The sequence below is a fragment of the Neolamprologus brichardi genome, chromosome 10, assembly GCF_056152115.1.
Source record: "Neolamprologus brichardi isolate AB-2024 chromosome 10, ASM5615211v1, whole genome shotgun sequence".
NCBI classification, from domain to species: domain Eukaryota; kingdom Metazoa; phylum Chordata; class Actinopteri; order Cichliformes; family Cichlidae; genus Neolamprologus; species Neolamprologus brichardi.
The window spans coordinates 19511402-19520150 of record NC_142113.1 but is presented as its reverse complement, the minus strand read 5'-3'; positions in this window follow the sequence as shown (position 1 = coordinate 19520150).

Here is an 8749-nt window from a genome sequence, read left to right as displayed (position 1 = left end):
TATAAAGATTTTTTAACAGACATATAGATCGTATTTAGCGTCAAACATACATGGCAACACAGGACTTTCATATATGACCACTAGGTGTCAGGGTTGATTATCTATTTCCTTTTTTTTTTTTTTTACCCAACTGTCCTTTCGTCCAATACTTCTGATTGGCCCAACAAACTTTCCCCTAACTACTTTGTAGTAATTTATATGAATGTAATGCACTCTCTTCTCTCTCACGCCTTCTACTGATAGCTTCCATGTGAACTTGCAAGCTGCATGATGGGAAATGTGAAGAGAAGGCGCAATGTGGAACAGCCAAAGCAAATATACATGAAGATGGGGCTCTGTGTCCGCGCGCGTGCACGTGTGTGTGTGTGGGGGGGCAGTCATCTGCATATGAGGTAGTATGTGTACAGTTTAAGCAGAGATCATCTGTGTGGTTGATGCTAGAGTAAACAGCTTCATTTCCCTAGCAACACCAAATTAAAGGGCCAGAGTCTCTTGTCCTTCTTAGAGTCTCCCACACATTTTTTTTTTAATCCAGAGCCAAACTAAACTTTATTTTCTGTAACTATTCCTCCCTAATGTCACTAAATTATTTATCCAAGGTGTCTGGCTCACCTTTTTGGCATAGTAATCAGGAATGTGGCCTCTTATATGTGTCAAATTAAAAGAAGTTACTTCTGTCAAATAGCAACTTAAGTTTAAACCCAAATCCAAAAGCAATCATACGGCTGTTTGAGAAAATCTAACTTGTAAGAAATCAGAAACATTTTTTTTAACACAGTGATCTGCACACACTTCATTTTTCAGATTTACATTGTGGTTTTCTATTAGCAAAAGGATTTTCCTACACTGTCATGGCGCTGTCTTATTTTCTTTGTGCTGATCACGACAAGGCGGTGCACTGTTGCCTCACAGCGAGGGGGCTCGAACCTTCAGGTCGGCTGGCCTTCTCTGTTCCACACTCGACATGCTTGTCAGGTGTAAGTGTGATTCCAAATTGGCCGAAGGCGTGAATATGAGAGTGTGTGGTTTCCTCTCTGTGTGTTAGCCCTGTGACTGACTGCCAACATGTCCATGGTGTAGCCTGGATTTGATTGGCAACTAGTAAAATGGTTGGACTGAATGCTTTTATTAACAATTTCTAATCAATCAGTAATTTGATCTTATTATCCTCTCACTCTTGTCAGTGAGTCTATATTTTTCATTTTTCATTACAATGACTCATATGAGGTATCGAATGGTGTGTAAATGCAGAATACAGTTGTGATGTAATGCTGGCAATGTCTCTTGATGAAGCGCTGGCACACCAGGGGTTGTAGAGTGTTTCGTGTCTGCAGTGGAAAGATGTGAGAGAGGGTGGGGGCTGCCGGAAGTGGTGGGTGTGTGTCTCCCTGTGTGTGTATGTGTGTGTGTGTATGAGTCTGTAAGTGTGGGTGCCTGCGTGCCCGTCGTGTATGTGTATGCGTGCAGAGTTCTGATTGTCGGTGCTGCACCACGGTGCAGGTGGAGCAATGCAGGATGACAAGAGACACGGAAGGACAGAGAGAGAGAGGGAGGCAGGGAGGTTGTGAGGGAGGCAGACAAGAGAAATAGGGAAAGAGGTGAGGAGGCATGATGCAGGAGGAGAGGAGAGAACAGGAGGAGGAAAGACCATGAATACAGATGAGAAAAGCGGGGGAAGCTGGGAGCTTTTGCAGGTGAATTTCTGACACCGGGGAGTTTCTCCGACCCAATCAAGTGTCGATCTTTTCTGCCCCCCCATCTAATTTTTTTTCCTCTCCCTCTCATTTCTGCCTCTCTCTTTCTCTGGCCTCCCCCCACTGGGACACTGGAAGGTGGGAGGAGATGACTTTTTAGAGATGACTGGAGTGCAGAGGGAGGAGGGACAGATGGGGGAATACGCTCGCTGGAAGTAGAACAGTGTGTGGAGCAGAATTAAAATGCCGGGACTGGGGTCCAAATAAAAGAGAATAAAAATGGCTGGAGGATGAAAGTGAGGCAACTGCAATGGGACCCACATCTCGAGTAGTGAGAGAGACAGAAATGAAAGGAGCAATGTGTAGGAGAGACAGACAGGAAAACTCAGAGTAAGACAGACTGGGGGCCAGAGGCTTGTGTGACGCATATTTGCTGGCACTAGATGTTTGGAGACTATCCATTTCAACTGTTTTTTTTAATGTATAATTCACAAAAAGAAATAGAAGGAGTGACAGGGGAGTGATGAGCGAACAGACAATATGAGTACATGGAGTGATGTGTCAACAGAGCAGCCAAACAGAAGACAGTGAATTTTAAACAAAGAGATAGGAGGTAGAGTGTGACAAAGGCTGAAGCAGGGAAAGCTCACTGACTGCGTTTTACAACCTTATACAATCAAAGCTGTATTAAAAATATTAATCACATTTCATACCTCAAAGAACAATACTTCTTAATTTCTTATTGCACACTGTGTCTGTGTTAGCCTGACCCAGTTCTTCGCTGAAGTTGGGTGAAACGGTCAAGCCCTAAATTATATTAGTGACCAAACTTTGGCTTCAGATGAAAACTATGTGTCTGATTTCTTGTGTTCTTCTCTTGTTCTTGTGTAAATGTGGTTGGGATTGCTGTAGGCTCTGTGTATCTGATTGATGTTTGGCTCCAGATGCACATTGCACTGTCACAGAGCACCACTTGTAGCTGTCTGCACGGGAACAATGGTCTACAGGTAAACATAACAAATGGAAATTGATTGTGCAGCATGACTTTGTAATGACTGACCCACGTCAGTGATTGTTAACAAATAAAATCTAGGAAATCTCTTTTTGTATCTGACTTTCAGACACATGGAAAATCCTGCGTTGCTTTTACTAAACAATGCATGTCAGGCAGACATGACATGTGGTCAGTCTGTAAGCTTCCAACATATGGAATCATATGCCAGCTGAAATAGTCCCTGTGATCCAAGCATTAAATTCCAGTCATCTCCACGCTTAACTCGTGCAAACAGATGTGCTCACTCCAGCACCGGCACTCCCCTTCGACACACCCGTGTGCGCACAAATGGCTGCCTACACATACGCACAGCTGGCACTGCACATTAATTACATTCAGCATATGACTTTGGCGTAATGGCGGGAAAGTTTTGCGTGTGTCACTGTCAGAGTTGCAGCTGATGAAAAGAGATGGCATGCGACTTTGGGAGCTTATCGCCTCAGGGCACGGGTTGCCCCGCACGCTTTTGGCACACAGAGACCTAATCCTGGGAACGACCTTGCTGATGCCGATGCCGATGCCGTTACGGGGTTAGTTGATTTTGCCTGGGCAATTTGAATCGACTGCACATTACTTCCTCTGATTCACGCAACATTTAAAACTGAAAAAGAAAATGCACATTTTTCAAAGTTTCTGAGTAGGAATGGGTTCACACTGTGTGTCACTGCTTAGGTGAACGCGCATTTGTGCGAGAGTGGGTGGATGTGGAGTTGCCACTGTGTGCGAGTGTGGCTTTGTGATCTCACAAATCTTGTAGGCAAGAAGATGTGGGGGCGAGAGGGGTTTCACTAATAAACACCCACTCCTTCCAAAACCTCCATCTCACTCTGACACACACACATACACCCACCACACCGCTACAAACACCCTCCTCCTCCTCCTCCCCAGCTTTCCTTTGACAGAATCCTCATTACAGGCACGTTTGGCAGCACCGAGTCTTCCTCTCTCTCTCTCCTCCTCTCCTCTCCTCTCCTCTCCTCTCCTCTCCTCTCCTCTCCTCTCCTCTCCCTCCCCATCTCCATCTCTGCACTCCCTCTCTGTCGTTTTCATTTGCTCATTCTCTCTTGCCCTGCTCATTGCGTTCGAGCCAGCTTGGCAATCAAAGGGAGAGAAAACACAAATGAGAGCGAAGGGGGCTTGAGGGGGGGGGTTGAGTGAGGATGCTCACTGGGATTTCAGTATGAGTCAGAATGGGAGAAGGGGAGGTGGGAAGGCGAGGTAGGCGGTTGTGAGGAGAGAGAAGGAGAGTAAGGGAGGGATAGAAGAAGGTCTTTCTTTTTTATAAATTTCTTTTTCTCTTATCTGTCTGCATTCTCTGTTTGGAATACAGATGAGGAGATAGAAAGACAGCCAACAACTGGGCATGACAAACAGATGAGAGATTTGAGCAGGAAATGATCTGCATCCCGATTTGTGATCAAGTTTGGAGATAAGAGCGAGCTGCCTGTGCACTGATCGCTTGATGATAGATCCAGAAGCGTCTGATAGGAATTTATAGCATGTAGAAGATGAATATATCATCCGGAGCACAATTTGAAATCATCTGGATATCATTTTTAAATGATGAAAAGATAAGAAAGATATCATGATGCAACTGATGTGTGTGTGTGTGTGTGTGTGTGCGCGCGCACATGCGCGCGTGTTTGTGAGGCATCATAATAAGAAGGAGTGCAAGATTAAGGAAGGGAATTAGTGGGGAATTACTTCATTCATACTTTTTAAATTATTCACCCTCCCCATCCGACTCCCACTGTTCGCATATTCATGTGGGGTGTAGTAAAGGAAATTGGATTGTGTATGCCTGTGTACACACACTTGCCCAAAACTTACCCTCTACCACACGTCAGCGTGCATACGAAGCAATGATAGGCTGCAGTCGGCTGGGATGCTATAGTTCTGAGGCCCAGGGGCTGAAAGTTTTCCTCTCCTCCTCTTTTGTCGTAATTTCTCAGCCACGCTTTCTCTGAAAGAGGAAGTACAAAGTCGAGACCTAAAATGAAACGTAATCACAGAGGGAATAAAATGACTCCTGGTGTTAAAGTGTTGATCTGGCTCACGTGGGTGTATTGTTGTCCTGATTTCTTAGCTTGCTGCAAGAAGTCCCCTCCCCCTATCAGTACTGTGTTAATTATATCTCTCGGTGGGCTACTCTTTTTAAAATAAGGAGCGAGTGGTCAATATTCATAGTCAAACTGTGTCATCTCCTTGATCCGAGAAACGCCATGCAGAACTGATCACATTTCACAAAGTCTGTAAAAATATGTTCAAATTCAAAACAGGTTGTTAATCTTAAAATTACTAGAAACGTTCCACTTAAGCGGGTAATCAAATAAAACAATATGTGATTAAATCAACCCTCAAATAGTTAGAACTTTCTAAAGTTAGCTGAAGTTTTGTCATAAGTTCCAAACAGGAAGCAGTGTAGGTAAGAGAGGGGGCTGACCGTGCAACAAAGGTCTGGAGTTGGAATGAATGGAAGGAACGTCATGGTTTCATAAGCCCTACATTACCTTGGTTGACCCTGGTATAAGGGGTAGGCTGATAGAAAGCAGAGGCTCTGGTCCCTGACACATGGATGTAACCCTTCCTGTTCAAAGATGCTCTCTGGATTGGAATAGAAATGAACTCACTCATATTTAACCAGCCACCCATTGACACCTGGCCAAGAAAATGTACACCTCTATTACCACTCCATCTCTGTTTTGTATCACATCTTTGTGACTTTTTTTTAAGGGTCTGTACATTTCTTTTTAGAGTGTTTCATTTTCTTTGTTGTTGTTGTTGTTGTTTTAAAATATTTATTTTAAATTCATTCCTGTGAGAAAGTATAGGGCTTTGAAACTGAAAAGTTTATTCCCAGAGTGTGTGGGCTACCTTTAAAACAATCTCGCTTTGATTTGGACTTTAAAAGGGAAAGGTGAATTGCAATTTAAGGAGACTTTTTCTTTTGAAATCCACATTTCCTAATAGGGAAATTATCCCTGCTTCATAGGCGGAGGCTGTGCGGAGGTGGGAAGTGGGTTGTACACAGGTCACAAGCCACACCTGGCCCCTCCTAAAGGCATGCGGGGACATCGAGTTTTCTCTCAACTTCTTTTTGTGGCGTGACTCCGTTTTTTCCTCCACCACAGCTTTACACGAGTCTCTCACTTTACACGCCTACGTATGTCTGACACACTTCTTTACGCACGAGGGTCTCCCCCAAATCTCCCTAAATATGTGAGTGGAATAAAATCGGGCTGAGATTACGCACGACTCTTGTGACATCTCTCGTGAGGCTTTTACAGATATGTGGAGTCAGGGTTATCTACACCTTAAAACAATTAAAATAAAATTCAGTGAATAAAACAAGTCGGTGCTCTGCGCCAAACGTTTTCGTTGTAATTTTAAGCAGGCAGCCGCAGCGATTCACCGCCAAATCTACACATCACGATCTGCTCGTGGCGGCGAGCAACTGGTGAACACATTTTCATCCATAACTTCCAGCCTTTACATGCTTGTGTTCTGGTAAGTCTCTTTACATATTCAACATGCTCGGTCGAGAGAGGCTGGAAATGCGGGTTGATTTGAAATGGTACAAATAACATTTTCTCAAACGAGCCACATTAACGCCGAATCCCCCGACGGGAGCAATTACGGCACATTTTTGCGAGTCTTCCTGGCAAAAATAAATAGACATTTAGATCAAATGCCTCCTTTGCGAAATGTTACAAAGCAATTATGTAATGAATCGCTTATTCATTCACAAATGGAAATAGATTTTGAAGTCACTGAGTACCTCCGAGCCCCCCCTGAGATTTTTTAAAAACATTTATTTATTTATTTTTTAATATTTGAGATAATCTTAGACCGGAGCACGCATGCACAACAAACGTACTATTTTCACTCTCTCCTTTTAAAAGACCTGCACAGTGATTCAGGCTATACTTTTCCTCCCCTTTATAAATAGCTGCACTCCGCTCAATGACGTGGGATACGCACGTACATGTGTAGGTGAATCTTTGAATGAGCGCTCCCTCTCCCCTCTCCTCCCTCTCTCCCCTCCTCCCTCCCCCGTGCCTTCTACTAGTTACTACGGGATCTCTATAAAAAGCCTAAGGTTGATGGGAGAGCCCGGTCTATGGAAAGAGACTCTGGAGAAGAGGGACGGCAGAGTCTGTGCGCGAAGACAGCATGGCACAGATTTGCGCTGACAGTCTTGTGGTGATGAAGACAGCGAGTTCAGAGAGAGAGGGGGGACAGAGATATTTCTACAGCCAAGTGCCGCAGACACTCAGGGAGCTTTGAATGAGGTAAGTTTAATTATTATGATTATTAATATTTTTTAAGGGTTGTTCGTTTTTTGTGTTACTTTAAAAGAAATACATAAGTATTGTGCAGCAGACTAAATGTAGGGAGACCGTATAACTGACGAGCCATCCTTTTAAGAAACCCAGAAGTCTGCGCTTGACAGCAGTCTCATCTGTACTTGGAAGTTGCTGCAGTGTGACTCATTTTCACTCCCATGTGGGCAGACACTCAGCCTGCAACCTGGGAAAAAGGGAGAATCACTGATATCTAGAAAATCAAATCTACAGACAGAAAAACAAATCACTCAATAAGTACCTCCTTGCCGTCTTGTGCGGTCTCGAGGCGCATTTTAAAGACACGTACCACCGTTCACTGCCGGTGATTAATGTTCACCTGCCATCCAGGTCGCATCAGGTATCTGATCAAACAGAGAGGTGCTGGTTAGACTGCCTCTAAGGCAGCTCCGGGTCCTCTGTAGCCTACCCGGCTCTCTGTCCAACAAAGATGTGCAAATCCCACTGTGCAATGTACACTGACACGTGCACTGACACAAAAGCGCGCACACTCTCTTGTGCTTCAGTGTGTGTGTGAGTGCGTGTGTAGCTGCGCAGTTGGTTATAGCTGCGTGTGGGATAAAGGGGAGTGTGGCTGTGGGGGAGTGCTCCTCACCCAGCTCCCACCTCATCTACAATCTCGGGAGCGCGTGGCACCGGGAGGTTTCCGGTGGTAGTGATGACATTATAGCCATCACTTTCTTCCGGTGTGGCGTTGCAGTCCTCGCCCCCCCCCCCCCCCCCCCCCTCCCTCACATCTTTCGCCCCTCCTTGCACTTCCGGTCGGCGTTTCCCTTATCTTTGTTTTTTTGTCCCCCCCCCCCCCCCCCCCCAGTCCCAGTACTGTGACGTAGTCAGTCAGTGAAGTCACCCCTGCGTCATTCTTGCGCACTTTGCAGATGATACGCAGTCACCTACTATAACCCTTTTATAGGCATTGCGCTCACGCGCGCACGCGCACACCGCAGTGTGTGATCCTCTGGTGTGCAGCTGTGAATGCGCAATGTGAGAGGCTCGTGCACGGAGAACACGAGCGAGGAGTGGGTGGAGCGAGTCAATGAAGCCCCTTGTTCATTCACAAGTCTTTGTCCTGTAGGACTTGGAGCGGAGGGGATTTTGTGGTGGGAAGGCAAAGCTAGCCGAGATCACGTACTAATCTATCACACTGGAAGACTTAGTGACGTGCATTACATGAATGAAAGCCGTGAACGATATTATTCATCATGGCCAGAGTTGTACGGGCCATAAACTGTAAGAGTGTGACGCTTAGACTCGGTAACCGTAGAGATGAGTCTATATTTAATGTAGGCTTTCTATATTAAAAACAAATATAATAGTGAAGATCCAAAGTCCAGCTTCAAGATGATTCCGAGATGGTCCCGCACCCTCAGCCCACACGGTCTCCGCGGTTTCTCCCCAGCGCCATGGAAACCAAGCCAGACTGAAGCACTGCCCACGCGCTCTGATAAGCCAGGTGGCAGAATGGGACGAGAGCCGATTGGTGCGCTCGCGATGGGACGTCATACGCCCGTACCCTTAGACTAGGCGAGCACTGAGGCACGTGACAGGACTCGTCACCTGGCCGTTTATTAAAGAAATTAGAGCGGGGACCTGGGAGGTTGTGGAAAAGAGGCAAACGTGTAGAGTTGGTTTTTATG